This window comes from Crocodylus porosus, unplaced genomic scaffold, assembly GCF_001723895.1.
Source record: "Crocodylus porosus isolate Cpor-Errol unplaced genomic scaffold, CroPor_comp1, whole genome shotgun sequence".
In the NCBI taxonomy this organism is placed as follows: domain Eukaryota; kingdom Metazoa; phylum Chordata; order Crocodylia; family Crocodylidae; genus Crocodylus; species Crocodylus porosus.
Genome location: NW_017728886.1, coordinates 64036013 through 64051685, shown reverse-complemented (window position 1 = coordinate 64051685; position 15673 = coordinate 64036013). Strand labels below are relative to the sequence as shown.

General features: G+C 41.5%; 1 protein-coding gene across 1 annotated transcript in view; it reads left to right on the top strand.

The window, feature by feature from the left end:
* Window positions 1-755: 755 nt before the first annotated feature.
* The window catches only part of TBC1D5 (TBC1 domain family member 5), a 475698-nt gene continuing 460780 nt past the window's right edge, over window positions 756-15673 (top strand). Inside the window, exon 1 of the mRNA XM_019535723.1 lies at window positions 756-777. The gene's annotated coding sequence lies outside the window, so the exon portion shown is untranslated. The remainder of the gene's footprint in view (window positions 778-15673) is intronic.

The following is a 15673-nucleotide window of genomic DNA, read 5'->3' as shown; positions in this document are numbered from 1 at the left end:
CCCCGGCCCGGCCCGGCCCGGCCCCCGCAGCTGTCACGGGGCGAGGAAGTGGCCGTGAGGCCTGCACAGTCCGCGCTGCTGGAGCCTGGTGCTCCCCCGGCCTGGCCCTGCCTGCTGCTCCTCAGCACGGGCGGGTGGCAAGGAGAAGGGGCTGGCTTGCCGCCCCCTTGGATGTTGTTCTTCGTCACGCTCCATGAGGGAGCCCTTTTAAAAAAAAAAAAAAAAGCTGCAACCGTTCCCCTGTGCGAGGCCTTGGCAGAAAAGCGACTTGTGTTCTCCCAAGTCCACCCATTTCTCCCCCCACCCCCTTCTGCCCACCTCCTGCTTTCATTGACCCCTGAATTTTCCTGTCTGGTGCCTTCAAAGCAGCCCAACTTTTAGCCGTGGGCACACACCAGCCCATTGCAGGGTGCCCTTGGAGGGGGTGGCTTTGAGGGGCCCACTTCCAGCTGCTGGAAGTCCCAGAGACTCTGGGACCACTTGTAAGAAGTTCACAACCTGGCAGCTGTGGAGTAAGCCTGGGAAAAAGCAGATCTTCCTTTTCTTCTCCCCCTCCTCGCCAGCTCGCATATTGACATAACTTTTTTCACTGAGATGAAATAGTGTACCTGTTTGGATATGTCTAGAAGCAAAGTTTAGTTACCCCAAAATCACACGGTTTGGGGTGAATTGGAAATCAGGGCAGGACACCTTGAGAACTCCCAGTTTTGCCTCTTGCTGGGTTTTTGAGGCATGCAAGGCCACTTCTTCTGTGCCACTGTTTCCCTCCTAAACTGGGTAATAGTGCTTATGTTTCTTGATGAGCAGCTCTGAGAGTGGATGAAAAGCGTTACATTAGAAAAGCATTGTTTTTATACCAGCGACTGCTTTTTTTTTTTTTTTTTTTTTTTTTTTTAGGATGCACTAATTGGTGGATTGTCCTTACTTGGTGTCCTATTTATCATGCACGAGTTTAATTGTTAACTTGTATTATTACTGTCAATTGATTTAAAAAAAAAAAAAAAGTGTCCCTTTAAAATATGTCCCAAATAAATCTGGCTTACATTGTTGACATCAATGATCATTTAAAAACTTAAATAAACCAGAGTTAGGTAAATTAATCTAATGTTTCATGGGGCTTATATGCTTCATTTGGAGGCCTCTGATAATGCAGAAGTTGCAGCCTCCAGGTTAGGAAACCATATGTCTTAATGGCCCGTGAAGAAAGTATATGTATCTAACTTTATTTTTTTCAAACCAATCTTTTTTTTTTTTTCAAAATCCAACAATTTTCTGCCTTTCTATCATCGTTGGGAGCTTTATTGTCAAACCTAGTTTCACTGACCTGCTTGGTAATCGTAATATTCAGTAGTGATGTCTACTCAAAATGCTATTGCCCTAAAATACAGAGGCTGAAGGAATGACCTGAAATGTGGATATAGTAGTAGTGATTGTTGAATTATCAGTAGAGAGCTCTATTAATTATTTATTTTGCAATAGCAAGCCAAATACTAGGTAAACAGCAAAAGGCTGTGTCTATCCTGAAGAATTTGTAATCTCAGGAGGCTGACTATTTTTATAACTTCGTACTCTAAATTGATAGCTTTAATTACTGATGAGCTAATGATGTTCTTTTACCCTTTTATGATTAGTGAACCTATGTTATGAACTGTAGAGTGCAAGTAAAACTAAGTGTAAAAGCTAAGTAATTATCACTTTAGACACAAGCATGTAGCAGTGGGAGTTGTATTATTTATGAAATTACAGGTAGGGTGAAGTCAGCAGTTTTAATGAAGACAAAGTATTTCAAAAGAGGATGAACAAGAGAAGAATCTTTATTTTTACTTGCAGTCTCTGTCCTCAGCATTGGAGGCTTGAATGTCTGGTTCTGCTTCTGTTGGTCAGTTTCATGTGAAACCTACAAGAATCTCATCAGCACTTATCAACTCAACTTGAAAAAAGTCTAGTGATACTTGTCTCTAGACTGGTCTCAGTTTTTACTGTAGCATCAGACAAACTTTTCCACTTGCCACTGACAAGTGGCTGAAAGCTTTTGCTTTTTTTTTCCCCAAGTGCTGCATGCTTACATAATAACATCACAGCACATGCAGTAGCGACATTTATCTTTGCATGTGAAGTAAATCATTCCTGACTTCTACTGTAAAATGTATGTTTGGAGGTGGTGTCCACATTTTCTTTAGGAGGTGGTTATTCTTATGCCATTGTTGTCATTGGGGAAGGATAATGACACAATCTTGCTGAGGTCGTACCGAATATACTCTTACCTTTTAAGCATTTGGTCCTACGCTGTTGGGTATTATGATGACAGCCATGGCTGAAAATTGTGGCGAAAAGGTGGTGTCTTGAGATGATGAGTACCTAGTGTATTTGAGGTTTTGTTGATGAGTTCCTTAAAGTGAACTGAGTACTGAATCTGGAGATAACTGTGTGATACTTTCTGTAGGCCATTTGTCATAGAATCTGCATTGCTCTCTGATATCCAGGCTATGCACTGGATTCTGTTTTTCCATCAGCCCCACCAGAGTACACTACAGTAGTTCAGCCTGGAGTCCTTGTGAGCCTAGATTACTGTATTTGGATTGTCCTCTAAAAGGAGGTGTTACCTGAGAAGTTGGAAGGAACTGACTAATGTTAAATTGTTCAGGAGTCGTGGTGGCTCCAGTAGTATGCTTATACTTTTTTTAAGTACTGGAATACAACAGCCATTTATTAAGAGTATAGTTATAGTGCAGTTCCCTTTAGTTTGTGCTAATGCTATTTCATAGTATTGTTTTCCCTACATTTTTGTTAAGAATGCCTTGTAGTAATAAATGAAGTGCCTCACCAAAGTCAGTGTGTATTGCTCATATTCTTGTTACCTTTATTGGCTAAATTATTCATTTAAAAGAATATGATCAATTTGTGGGTTTGGGTTTTTTGTTGTTTTTGGACAAGAGCATGTTGACTGGCTATAATTAGTCCTGTCCTTTATAAGTTGAACTCAGTGTCAGTTTGTCCATTATTTTGCTTGAGATTAATATAAGGATAATGGGTGCATAGTTACTCGATTGCCTTCTTAAATATGAACACACACTTCTAGTCGCCTGGAATTTCTCAGCATTTAAAGATTCATTACAAATTAATAGTAGGTTAGTCACATCCTTAGCTGAGTCTTGTAGGACTCTTGGGTGCAAGCTATCAGTGCCTTGATTTTTTTTATATGTATGTATCCTATATGTGTAGGGATGCATATATTTATCCCTAGTAAGTTTTAACGTCAGCCTTAACTGGAAATGAACTTTCTTCTAATGTGACAGGTGTACATGATTTCTGTTTTCTTCAGATAAGGAGAAGAAACATTTATTGAACTTTTTGTCATCACTTTTTACACTAAGGCCATCTCTGTCTAGTAATGGTGCTGTACCATTGCTAAGATTTCTTGTCTAATGCTCTAAACCAAACAAAACAAAAACTCAAACCCTCTGTTTTACTGTCCTTGTCAACCACTGACTTCCCCTGCTGTTATTTGTCTCCTTTATTGGTTTCTGACTTCATAATTCTAATTTGGATAGGTGGCCATCTATTTTTACTTTTTGCAATTATTATATATTGATGTCTAATTGCTGTCTTTATTTTATCTTGGAATCTGAATAGACTTTTACTTAGTTTTTTTTTTTTACTGTTTGTAGTACCTAATCTTTCCTGTATAAAAGATCCCTTGTTTAAAAATAAAAACCCAACAAAAAGCAAAAACCACTCCCCATTTTGCTTTATGCTTTTCTGTCTGAAAGTTTCCTCCTGATCATAATTTTCCTTGGCTTTGAAATGAGCTCTTTTGACCCATCAAGTTGTATATACACGTACATGTACACTGGTAGACTGCTAGGTTTGCCTGTACTGAGTGAAATTAGGTTGTAAGTGATTTAATTTACTTTTAGCCATCATAATAAGGTAAAAAAAGACTTGCCTTAGGCTTTTGTGTTTTTTGAAAAACACCCAGCACTTCTCCAGTTTTTAAAAATGCCAGTGATACTTTATCACATTGCATGTTGCATTCAGAATATTTGCCAAATTGAAGTTCTCTCATAAATCTTACTTTTTTTTCTCCCCCCCCCCATACATTTAAAGACATGGTATTTAGAAATAATTCATCTTGTTCTTAGGTTTGATTTGAGGGTCTGTAATAGGCTACAACCCCTTTTTGGACTTTGTGAATTAGTGTCTTGACCCATATGCCTTCAGAATTCTGGTGTGGGTATGAGTTTACCAATAAACTCTTAAAACATAATGACGCCTGGACACACATAATGAATGCCTGAACTGTTTATCAAGAAGTACGTCATTATTATGCAATTTATGTATCTTTAAACTATATTTTGAGCAACCTTCCTTTTTACTGGTGAGATCTCTTTTCAGATGGTTATTTAAACCTCAGCAGTATGCCTGTGCAGTTTAATTTATTTCTTCTCATGTGCTTTTTCACCCTGCATTTGTCAACACTAAACTTAATCTGTCAATGCTGCCCGTTCACCTGTGTTTTCAGATCCTTTTGAAGTTTTTGAATCTTTTGTCACATTAACAAAACTGACAAAAAAGTAATTAGATCATATTAAACCTTGATAAGGTGCCCTGGGTTACACTTTTGTCATGCTGAAAAATGACAAAAGTCCATATATTTCTTTTCTTCTGATTCTTAGCTGTATTCTTATTCTAAGATGGTAAAGACTAGCTCATTTAAAATAATAATAATCCACAGAAATAAAAGGTAGAAGCAGGTTCAAGATGATAGAGTTTGGTACTAGTATATGGTGAAAGAATGCCAACCCTCCCCCCCCCAACAAACTTTGAGGATTGTAACTACTACGTGAGTAAGGTAAGTCATAGATAGCGTGGCAGAAAATAATTTGGACTTGGTGTCTAGAATGAGACGAATTGTGTTTTAATTTGGCAATGTAGGCTTCATTACTGCTTTGTACTTTCACTAGAAGTTTTTATGATGGTAGAACGGTGGCTGAGAATTGAATTGAAAGGTTGTATAGATTCCATTAATTGATAAATAAGGCTGCATACAGATGTTGACATGATATGGGAGAATTCTTCCGGGTTTGTTCTCCTGGTAGAAAAACTTACCCCAAAATATTGACATTTGAATGTTGAACCCCTGAAGGGGAGAGAGCTTGCAGTGCTAATGCTGCCCATCTTGGGGACCCCTGTGTGTACATCTCAGCATGCTCTGTAGGCTCCTTTAGTTTGCCCGGGGACAAAATGGCAGCAATGGACAGGGCAGCCCTGATTGGCTGACCCAGACTACACAGTCTGTGTTTCCCTGCAGCACAGTGTGGGCTTGTAAAGCAGGCATGGTCAGCTCTCTGCTCAGCTGGACTAGTACAGTCCAGTAAATGCCACTGGCTGCATTTACACAAGATGCTGACTGTGCAGTAGCCTGATACTATTGTGTAGAGGTGTTGCATGGCAAAACCTGTGACACAACACTACTGTGCTGTAGTGCTACATATAAACGAGCACTAAATGAAGGTGCAGTAACAACTGCTCAGTCAGCATCTCGTGTAGACCCAGCCAATAGCTTGTTGCATGGAGTAGGAGAGGGGTGAGAAACCAGAGGTAAGTACCATGAGATGCTGGAGGACTATGCTGTGCCTTCTCTCAAAAGAGAATGTGTACAAGTGTTTGTTCTCCCAGGAGTGATTTTAACCCAGGCTGTTCCGTTTTTTCCTGGAGTGGCCATTTTTACTCTGAACAGCTGTATGCTCATGGCTTCTCCTGCAACAGCAGTGATTTCCCCCAAGAGAAACTGAATTTTGGTACATAGCCTAAATAATACAAGATGCTTGGCTTGACTTGCATTTGTTCTCAAGTGAGTGAATGGTATAGTACTTCCTTTTTTAGGTTTCAGTTCTTGTTAAATTGTCATTCTCACCCATGTCTGTGGTGCTAATATACAAGTACAGAAAAGCCCAGACTCTTCCCAGGATTAGTTTCTTTAGCCCTCTCATGAGATGAGGTTTCTTTACTACATGTATGTAGAACTTCAGGAAACAGCTGTGTGGAAGCTTTGAGGTGCTCCAGTGTCCTTCTGTATTTTTTTTTATTTTGAAGGGGACCATGGCTGGAAAAGCAACACCCTTAAAATCAGATGAGTGGCTTATCCTTAATTTGGTGACTCTGTGTGAATTAAGCAGATTGCAAACCACCTTGATGCAAATAATCTGGGTTTTACTCAGTACACAGTTGGGAGGAAAGGTTAATAAACCCAAATGCTATGCCTATTCTGTCATTTTTTTTTTCTTTTGGGCTTTTTATATTGATTCTGTAGACTTATAGCAGGTGCCTTGGTGATGCCTGAAGTTCATTGTACCCCTTAATTTTCATGCATACTGCATTAAACTGTCTAGACAAGCAGGACAAAAAATTGACCTTACTAGTTTTTAATTGTAAACTTATATTTGCACATAATACATTTTCCATGAGGGCAGTAAAGTTAACAAAGCAAAGAGAGAAAAAAGTAATAGATAATATTTAAAGGAATTAAGTTATTTGAAGTGTTCAGAGAGCCGAACTCTTACCAGTCTGCACAAAAGAATAGTGGACATGGCAGGCACAGGTAGAAAGAAATGTTACCTACAGCAAGTTTGTGACTTCCTATAATCAGAAATTTTTTTGTCATTTTGTATCTCAAAACCAGTGAAAATGTGTGAAACGTATCAGTGTATGCATTAAAAACCAAAAAAAACCTGTGTGAAAGAACTAATAAGATTACAAAGTTAAATGTTGAGAAGTTGAAAAACCTCTGTTGTTGTCCCTTGGGTGCTTGCACTTGTGTGAAGAGTTTCATATAGAAGAACTTTTGGCAAAAAATGCATGTTTAGACATTGAAATATCTTGTAAATGTGTCAGTTTTGCTAATTTTATTTTTTTGTTTGGCAATCAAAAACACATTCCAAAAATTCAAAAGGCTGATTTTGACGTTGTCTAAACAAAATGCTTTCATTTGTCAGTTTTTGCAATGTCTTTGCTTAAATTTCTGTTTTTATTAAAAAATGTAAAAACTCAAATAATTTCATTTGACATAAAACAATTTCTTGGATTTAAAAAAAAATTTGTAAGTTCTTTTCATTCTCAACTATTTTCTTCTAAAGTTTCTAGCAAACAAAAATATGAGTTTAGCCCTGTTTGATTATGAGGGTCTTTCCTAACATAATCACATTTTTTTTTCCAAGGGAATCTAGTCTGTCAGTACATGGAGTGAATAGCGCTTACTTAATGGGTAGCTATTAAATATTTTCCCTTGTTTTAATGTACCTTATTTGATATCTGTTTGTGGGCTTTTATATAGCATGCATCATTATAGGTAACAAATAGTTCACAAACGCTACTGCGTGTGGCAAGTGGATATTATTTCCATTTCGTAGACGAGGACCTGAGGTGCACAGTTCAAGTGGATTTATCTGGTAATTTTGGAATCTGAGTTTGAGACCTCCAGCCCTTGATTTTTTTCAAAAACTTAACTACCCTGCCCAGAATGCTCAGCACTTTTAAAGATCAGACCTCAGGGTCTCATCTCAAGAACTGAAGCACTGAAGTCAGTGAACATCTATGGAAGATTTGGATTAAGTGATATGTATCATATAGAAATTCTGGTGGAGACAAAAATGGAATGGAATTTTGTGGGGCAACATTCAACCACTCGCTCACTCACTCACTCATTCACTTTGTTTTTCCTGGGAGAGTTGCTTTTCATGATTTTTCTTCTAAAGCAAAAATGCATGCTCTGGAAGAAAATAACTTGGGAACAACCTGCATGAAATGGCTCCTGGGAAAACATCTCTCAGGAGACTGAACATCTATATAAGTACCCATCCGAGAGAAACCACAGGGTAGCTTTTTGGAATCCCAGTGAGCTTTTGCTACCCTTCTTCCCCCATGGGTGCAAGGAGATAATGTATCAATCTCAGGCCAAGCAGGCCCCTGAGTACTTCTGGCTGGAAGAGCCTAGTGCCAAAGTACTTCAGGGTTCATAGAATCTTAGAAATAGATTGGGGGTGTTCTGTTCCCAACTTTTTCAGCTGCAGTCAACTCTACCCTATTGTGGACCCAAACAGCCTAGGATATGCACAGGCCAGAGTGGAACCAGCCTCCCCTCCAGCCCTCCTACTCACCCCCTGCACCTGGACCTGGCTGATGCCTTCCTAGACTGCAGCACCTGGTGCTGAGGATCACAACTCCATGTTTTAGTCCTGCTACAGGTAGGCAGGGAGTGGAAAGCTCAAAGCTGGAGGACTGAGCATGAGTTGGGCAGTCCCCTTGCCCCTTCCCCCTCAACCCCCATCACTGCCCAACAAATCCCATGCCCCCTGCCTGAATTGCAGTGCTCTGGGGCCCCCTGCCAGGCCAGTGTCGGTACCTCAGGGTCTTAGCTGTTCAGCTCAAATGTCTGTACAGGGCTCACTGGGAAATTTCTCTACTGAGTGAACGAACCTTTCAAGAGTTCTCCCAGATCACATGAGTGTGTACACAGCCTGAAATCATCCTGTCTCTTCTATAGTCTCTTTCCTTCTTCACTATACACCTTCCAACTTGTTTAACAGGCAGTGCAGGGTCCGAAGACATCAGCCTCCTTTATTGTACAACAGTGATTCATGCACAATGGATGGGGCAGGGACCCTATGGAAAAATAGTGTGAGACATTGTAATTGAGGTTTGTGTTTCAAAGTACCTGTACAAGGGGGCAAATGAAGATTGCATAGGCATGTCTTAACTTTTGAGTGCTTAACTCTCCATTTTAGTGCAGTTTCTCTGTAATTTGTTAGGCTTTAGAAACCTCTTCCATCACATGGCATCATATTGAACCCCTCATAGCTCATCATTTGGGTTGGACCTTTTGGTACCAATGCATCAACCATAACCATTTGAACTGGGCCACTTGGGCTGACAGTAGTAGTAAGTAGTTATCCTCAGTGTAGACCAGCATTAACAGGGAATAAGCCTGGTTGCTTGATTTCATCTTTGCTGGTCAGTGAGTTTGCTCGTTTACTTGTATTCTACATGTTTCTCAGGCAATACACTTCAGATTATGATTTTGTTAAAGGTACAAAAGCAGATACCTGCTCAGAGCTGATGCTTTTTTTATTTTGCATGGTAGACAGCTGTAAAGTGGAAGCAAATGCCTTATTTGAGGAGGGCTTGATTTTAACTTCAAATACCTGCCCTAAAAAAAAAAAGAAAAAGATTTTGCTAAGTTTTTGGCACTGTGGTCAAAGGAGGCGTTATATTTATCACAAAGGCAAGGATTTTTATGGGTGATATCATATATTGGGCTAGGCTTAGAGAAGCTTTTGGGTACCCCAGTCCCTTCCCTCAGGTCTCTAGGAAAGAAACAGACACAGTAGAGCCAAATAGGAGATGGAACAAGCGTATAAGAGAAATTACCAGGTAGCCAACAAATGAGATGCAGGAGAAATCTGGTAAGTGAAAGAGCAAGACCATTCAGGGGAGTTAACAACTGTGAAGTGTAGAGGTGAGGAAATAGGAGGTAAACTATAATGTGCCATGAAGTCACTGTCTGTTAAGTCCAGGGTTGTTAGTAGCTGTTCCCAGGCTGTTTTGGAGGTATCTTTTAAAATTTACCTTGAGTATGAGAAAAATGAGATCAGATGAGAGTGGTTTTTCTGTGGAAAATATTCTACCTGTATTCTAGTGTCTGTCCTTTATATTTATTTTATCATAATTCATTCTGGTGTATAGTTTTTGTCTGGTTTTATCCACAGTTTCCACGGATGAGGTATACTACATTTGGGATAGATATGCATGTGATCTGTGGATTTTGATGGTTTCATTAGGGGGGAGGGAGTTGTTATGGCATTCCGTCACACTAACTGCATCTCCTGCTATATAGGTAGTATGTGCACATTGTATGCATGCAATGCCTGTTCTTTACCCATCAGAAGGTAGCATCAGCTTTTTGGCAGATGCAACTACTGTCAGGGAAGAGGCAGAAGAATAAAGGACCTCAAAGTGAGCATACTCTTTTTACCTAGAAATAGTCTCCTAGAAATGTGTGGATGGGACTGCTGCAGTGATTTTTTTTTTTTTAAATTATTATTTATTTTTATTGTTAAGGCACTACTTGGATTTGGAATTATTTATCATAATGTGCAATTGAGTGGTAATTGTTTACAGTCTCAGATGTTGCACATCCTCATTTTAGGTAGTACATGGGGTAATTCTCTTCCCTTTTCATACTGCATGTACCATCTGAAGACCCAGAATTACTTGGGTGACACTGCTCACTCTGAATATAAATGGATCTATATAATTCTTACCATGTTGTCTTGGGGAAGAAAAGTATGTGGAAAGGGCTGCCCAGGAACTCAAACTGAAGGTGTACAGAGGACCAGCTGCAGGAGAAGCTTTATGATACCTACATGTGCCTGAAAATGTTCTACAGTTTTTATTCTGGGCACCTCACTGCCTCTTCTCATTTGCTATTTGATCCAACTCCCTCTCACTCCTGACTATCTACTCTCCATGCTTTCTCTCTTTCTCCTTTTGATCTGTGTTTAGTAGGGCTGTTTGGAGCTTTGGTCCCTGATTTGATTTGGCCCAATTCGGTGGCCGAATCTCCAAATCTGAATCTAATCAGGAGACCCTTTAATCTCTCCAAATTGAAGCAGAACGCTTGGACATAGGCAGCTCTAAGTGTTTTTTCTACGTCTAGGTAGCACAGATGGCTTGTGAATGCTGCAGTACTGGGATGGATGGAGCATCCCACAGGAGCGCAGGGGTGGGGTCCCCAGTGTGCTTGGGAGCAGACCTGAAGCACTTCCGAGTTTGCTGGAGAGCATGTTGGGGGGGGCCCTTGCGTCCCCCATTCAGCAGCTGGTGCCTCCTGCGTGTAGACCAACATTAACCTAGGGTCCCCCCATGGCTGATTGCCCAGCCAGAGGGCACGGGGGAGTCCCCCACTGTGCTCCCCGGCAGACTTGGAAGTGGATCAGAAGTACTTCCGGGTTTACCGCCAAGTATGCGGCAGCCCCTGCCCCCCCCCCACAATCCTGTGGGACACTTATCCACTCCAGCATCACAACGTTCACACGCTGTGCCTGGTATGTAGAAAAAAAAAGGTTTAAAGCTGTGTCTGTGTCTGAATCCATTGATTCTCCGAATTGGCGTCGAATCTTCAGCTTCTGATTAAGCTGAACCATAGATTTCATAAGCATTAGGGCTGGAAGGGACCTTGGAAGATCATGGAGTCCAGCCCCCTGCCCCAAGGGCAGGAAGTCAGCCGGGGTCACAGGATCCCAGCAAGATAGATGTCCAAATGTTTCTTGAAAGTATCCAGAGTAGGTACTTACACCATCTCTGGGAGGAGACTGTTCCAGACCTTGGGGGCTTGGACAGTAAACAAGTTTTTCCTTATGTCCAGCCTAAAACAATCTTGCAGGAGTTTGTGACCATTGGACCTTGTCATCCCTTGGGGTGCTCAGGTCAACAGGCATTCCCCCAGATCCTTATGCATACCCTTTATGTACTTACAGGCTGCCACCAGGTCAACCCTGAGCCTGCGCTCTTCCAGGTTGAAAAGTCCCATAGCACAGCCCCTCTCTTCATAAAGCCTGTTCTCTTGCCCTCTGATCATGTGTATGGCTCGCCTCTGGACTCTTTGAAGCTTCTCCACATCATTCCTAAATTGTGGAGCCCAGAATTGGAGGCAGTACTCCAGCTGCGGCCTCACCAAGGCCAAGTACAGCAGGACGATGACATCCTGTTTCTTGCTTAAGATACGTTGGTAGATGCAAGCCAGAGTTTTGTTTGCTTTGCCAGTTGTGGTATTGCATTCGTGGCTCGTTCATCTTGTGGTCAGTCGTGACCCCCAGCCTCTTTCGGTCATGGTGCTAGTGAGTGTAGCATTGCTGAGCCTATAAGTGTGATGCGGGTTTTTATTCCTGAGGTGGAGCACCTTGCATTTCTCTCTGTTGAATGCCATCAGGTTTTTATCCGCTCACCTTGCAAGCCTGTTGAGGTCGGCCTGGATAACCAGCCCAAAGTTTGGTGTTATCCGCAAACTTGGCTAGTCTGCTTTTGACACCAGTGTCTAGATTCTTTATGAAGACATTAAAGAGTACAGGGCTAGGAATGGAGCCTTGCGGGATGCCACTAGTCACCAAGTGCCATATTGATTTGGTTCTGTCAGCTACCACTCTCTGGGTCCAACCTTGGAGCCAGTTCCCCAGCCATTGGGCGGTGGAGTAGTCGCCCAATTTTTCCATGAGGACATCATGCAACCCCAGGTCAAAGACTTTTTTAAAGTCCAAGTATATGACACCAACCTCTCCCTTTTGTCCTGGTGATATGTCACCTGATCATAGAAGGAAATGAGATTGGGCAAGTAAGACCTACCCGCAACAAACCTGTGCTGGCTGTTCCTCAGGATGTTGCCTTCTGTTAGCCTGTCAAGAATGGTTTCTTTGATAATGTTTTCCAAAATCTTCCCAGGGATTGAGGTCAAACTGACTGGCCTGTAGTTTCCCAGGTTGTCTTTCCTCACTTTCTTGAAGATGGGCACCACATTGGCTCTCTTCCAATCTTCCAGTACTTGGCCTGAGTGCCAGGAGTTCTTGAATATCCTCACCAGTGTCTGCACTATGATGATTGCCAGTTCCTTTAGCACTCTTGGGTGCAACCTATCTAGACCAGCTGATTTGTGGGGGTCCAGCCTCTCAAGATGCTCCCTCACAAAGTCCAGACCAATGATGCGCATATGTTTATCTTCATCCTGGTCATCCTGCATCACATTCAGAAGGGTGGTCCCTTTTGGGTTGGTGAAAAACTGATGCAAGTTAACTGAAGAGGAGGAAGTTGCATTGAAAGTCTTGAAATAGAATTCAAGTTGTGTAGGCATAAAAATTGTTCAATGAAGAAGCAGCAAAATTTGGACATGACCGTTTGTTGAAATAAGAGGGAACAGCTGAAGACCGGTTTCCCATGTTTTGGACTTGAGTGACAGAGAAGCTGATGAAGTATTTGACAGGGACATGGAGAGAAGGCTTCAGGGAGCTTTCCATTTGGCACTTCTCAAACGTTCAGTTCACTTACTAGAAAAAATCTCTGCATTAGTGCATTTAATGATTACATTAGTCTTCAAAACTCATTCTGCTGTGCTGGTGCTACGTACTGTATATATTTCCCCTCTAGTAAAAAAGTCAAGTTGCCATTGAGTCTCTAAATTGTCTCTAACTAACATTTCTCATTCACCCTGGCCAGACAGTTTCTAAGATCAGTAATCAAATTAACCTCCAAGTAAATGAAAAATTGAGTACTAGTTCTGTTTTGTTCCAACTGAGTGAGAAATTGCCTTTCAAAGCCCTGAGCTACAATTTTCAATGATTTCATCATTATATAGTGTCAGGAACAGACAACAATAAAATAGCTGCCATTTGACTTCCCAGACCAATTTAAATACACAGCTAAGGGTTTTGATTGGTGAAGTTTGTGGCTATACCAATTTTATATTGCAGTTTATTTTGCTGAATTTTAGAAGAACTGAAGCATATTTCAACTCCAAAATTCTTTTGCAGAAACTAGTACAGACTTTTCACTAAAAATGTTTTTCCTGTGTGCACTCGTTGCTCCTTATGTTTCTCTCTGTTCTAAACTGATATATTGAAAACTTCTTTACTGTACCTCTTGAGCAGAGGTGTTTGCCAGGGTGCTCTTTCTGTTTCCTTTCACTTGATTGGTCTCCTCTGTGTTCAAAGGTTAGTCTTCTCCACAATCATCATCAGATTAAGTCTCCTAGTAATACCTTAACTTTATATAAAAAGTTTTTGGCGTGGAACTGATGAAGTGGATATCAGATACAAACAGTAGCTTAAAAATGTTATCAGTATACTGAGCAGAAGTATTCATATCTGAATGTATTTACAATTCATAGCTTGAGATAGTTGAAAAATCTACCTTTTTAAATGTTCTTTGCCCATTATAAAATAAGCATTTGTCTTGTTATCACTGCCTATCTCTTATGGCTGATCAAATTATATAGTCGGTATCACGTTTTCCTGAGTGATCTGCAGTAGCTGGAAAGGGCTCTAACAGCCCATGCTTTATCATAGCATGCTGATGAAGACTTTACCTCAGCCTATAGTTCAAATAACCTTACATGGCTACAGGTGATAATAGGTATGGGTCTGTTACCTACTTTCTTTGGATCCACCGCTCTTTTTATATAGTCACTGTTGTTTGGTATTTAACCAATTTAAAACGCATACATTCAAAGCATTTTAGACTTTTAAATTAGGTATACAAATCATATACGTACGTACATATATACATACGTACATACGAATTAAACACAATTAACGCTGACATTTTGCAGCCTTTTGACAAGTCTCCATTTCAAATTGCTGTCTGAATAATTCTCTTGGAGTGTGTGTGTCTTTTTACACTAACATTAATATTTTTCTACATAGAGAAATAGATAGGAATAGCTATTTCACAAAACTCAGTATGTGAGCATTTGTATTTCAAACTGGGTGCATTTACACAAGACATTTACTGTGGAGCTGCCCGATTAGCTCTGCAGTAAAGTCTCAGTGTTTACACATGTGGCCCTATTAGGCTGCAGGAAACTAATTAACTCCACTGCAGGTTAGTACTTCTAAATATGAGTACTGTCCTACAGCTGAGTTCTTTCGTGTGCAGCAGTGCACATGTAGATGCTGACAGACCTGGCTGGGGCATGAGGTTGCCTTGGTATGAGGGCTGCCTGCCAGCTAGCCCTGTACTGGAGCACCTTTGTGCTGCAGCCAATCCCTCTGCAGTACATTGAGCTTGGTCAGAGCAGCCCTGTGCTGGCAGGCTGACCCCCTGGGCCCTCTCGGCCGGGACTGCTCTGACCTGGCTCTGTGCTGCAGTCATAGGTGCACGTTCAAACATGTTGCCTGGGAGCAGTCCTTGTTGACATGATATGCACCAGAGTTTACTCCATGCTTAAACGTGTAGATGCACTCACTGAGTGACTGCTTGTACCATCTTTATTCAGTAAACTTGCTCTATCCTGTGCAGCAGGACTGTCCAACTGGTGGCTTGCGAGTTGCATGCACCAGTGAGGGGTTAAATTACAATCCCTAGGCTCCCACCCAGTTTCCATTCCCCCCACCCAATGATTCAGCTGCAGCAGCAACTGGGAGCTCCAGACTGCTTCTTGTTCCTTCCCCTGGCAGTGCAGCATGGTGCAGCCTTCAGTGTCAGGGGAGCCTGTGGTCCAGAGTGCATAAGTGGCATGATATACTGGGGAATCTCACAGCTGGGAAACGAAGAGGGAGGCATGGAGTGCAGTGGGGAGGCACCTGGGTGCATGGTGCAGCAGTGGGTATGCAGAGTGCAGTGGTGTGAGGAGAGCAGCAGCTCCTGGGTGTGTAGGGGTGTGCGAAATGGGCCATATTCGATTTGGATTCAACCCAAATTGGGGACAGTGAATTGATTAGTTAATTCAGGTCACTGTCCCCAATTCAATTTGGCCAAATCCGAAATCTGAAGATTTGATGCTGATTCATAGAATTGGTTATTTGGCCATAGACGCAGCTTTAAATGCTTTTTTTCTACATACCTCGAGGTACCAGGCACGGCTCACGAATGCTGCGATGGTGAGGCAGATGGCGCATCTCACAGGAGCATT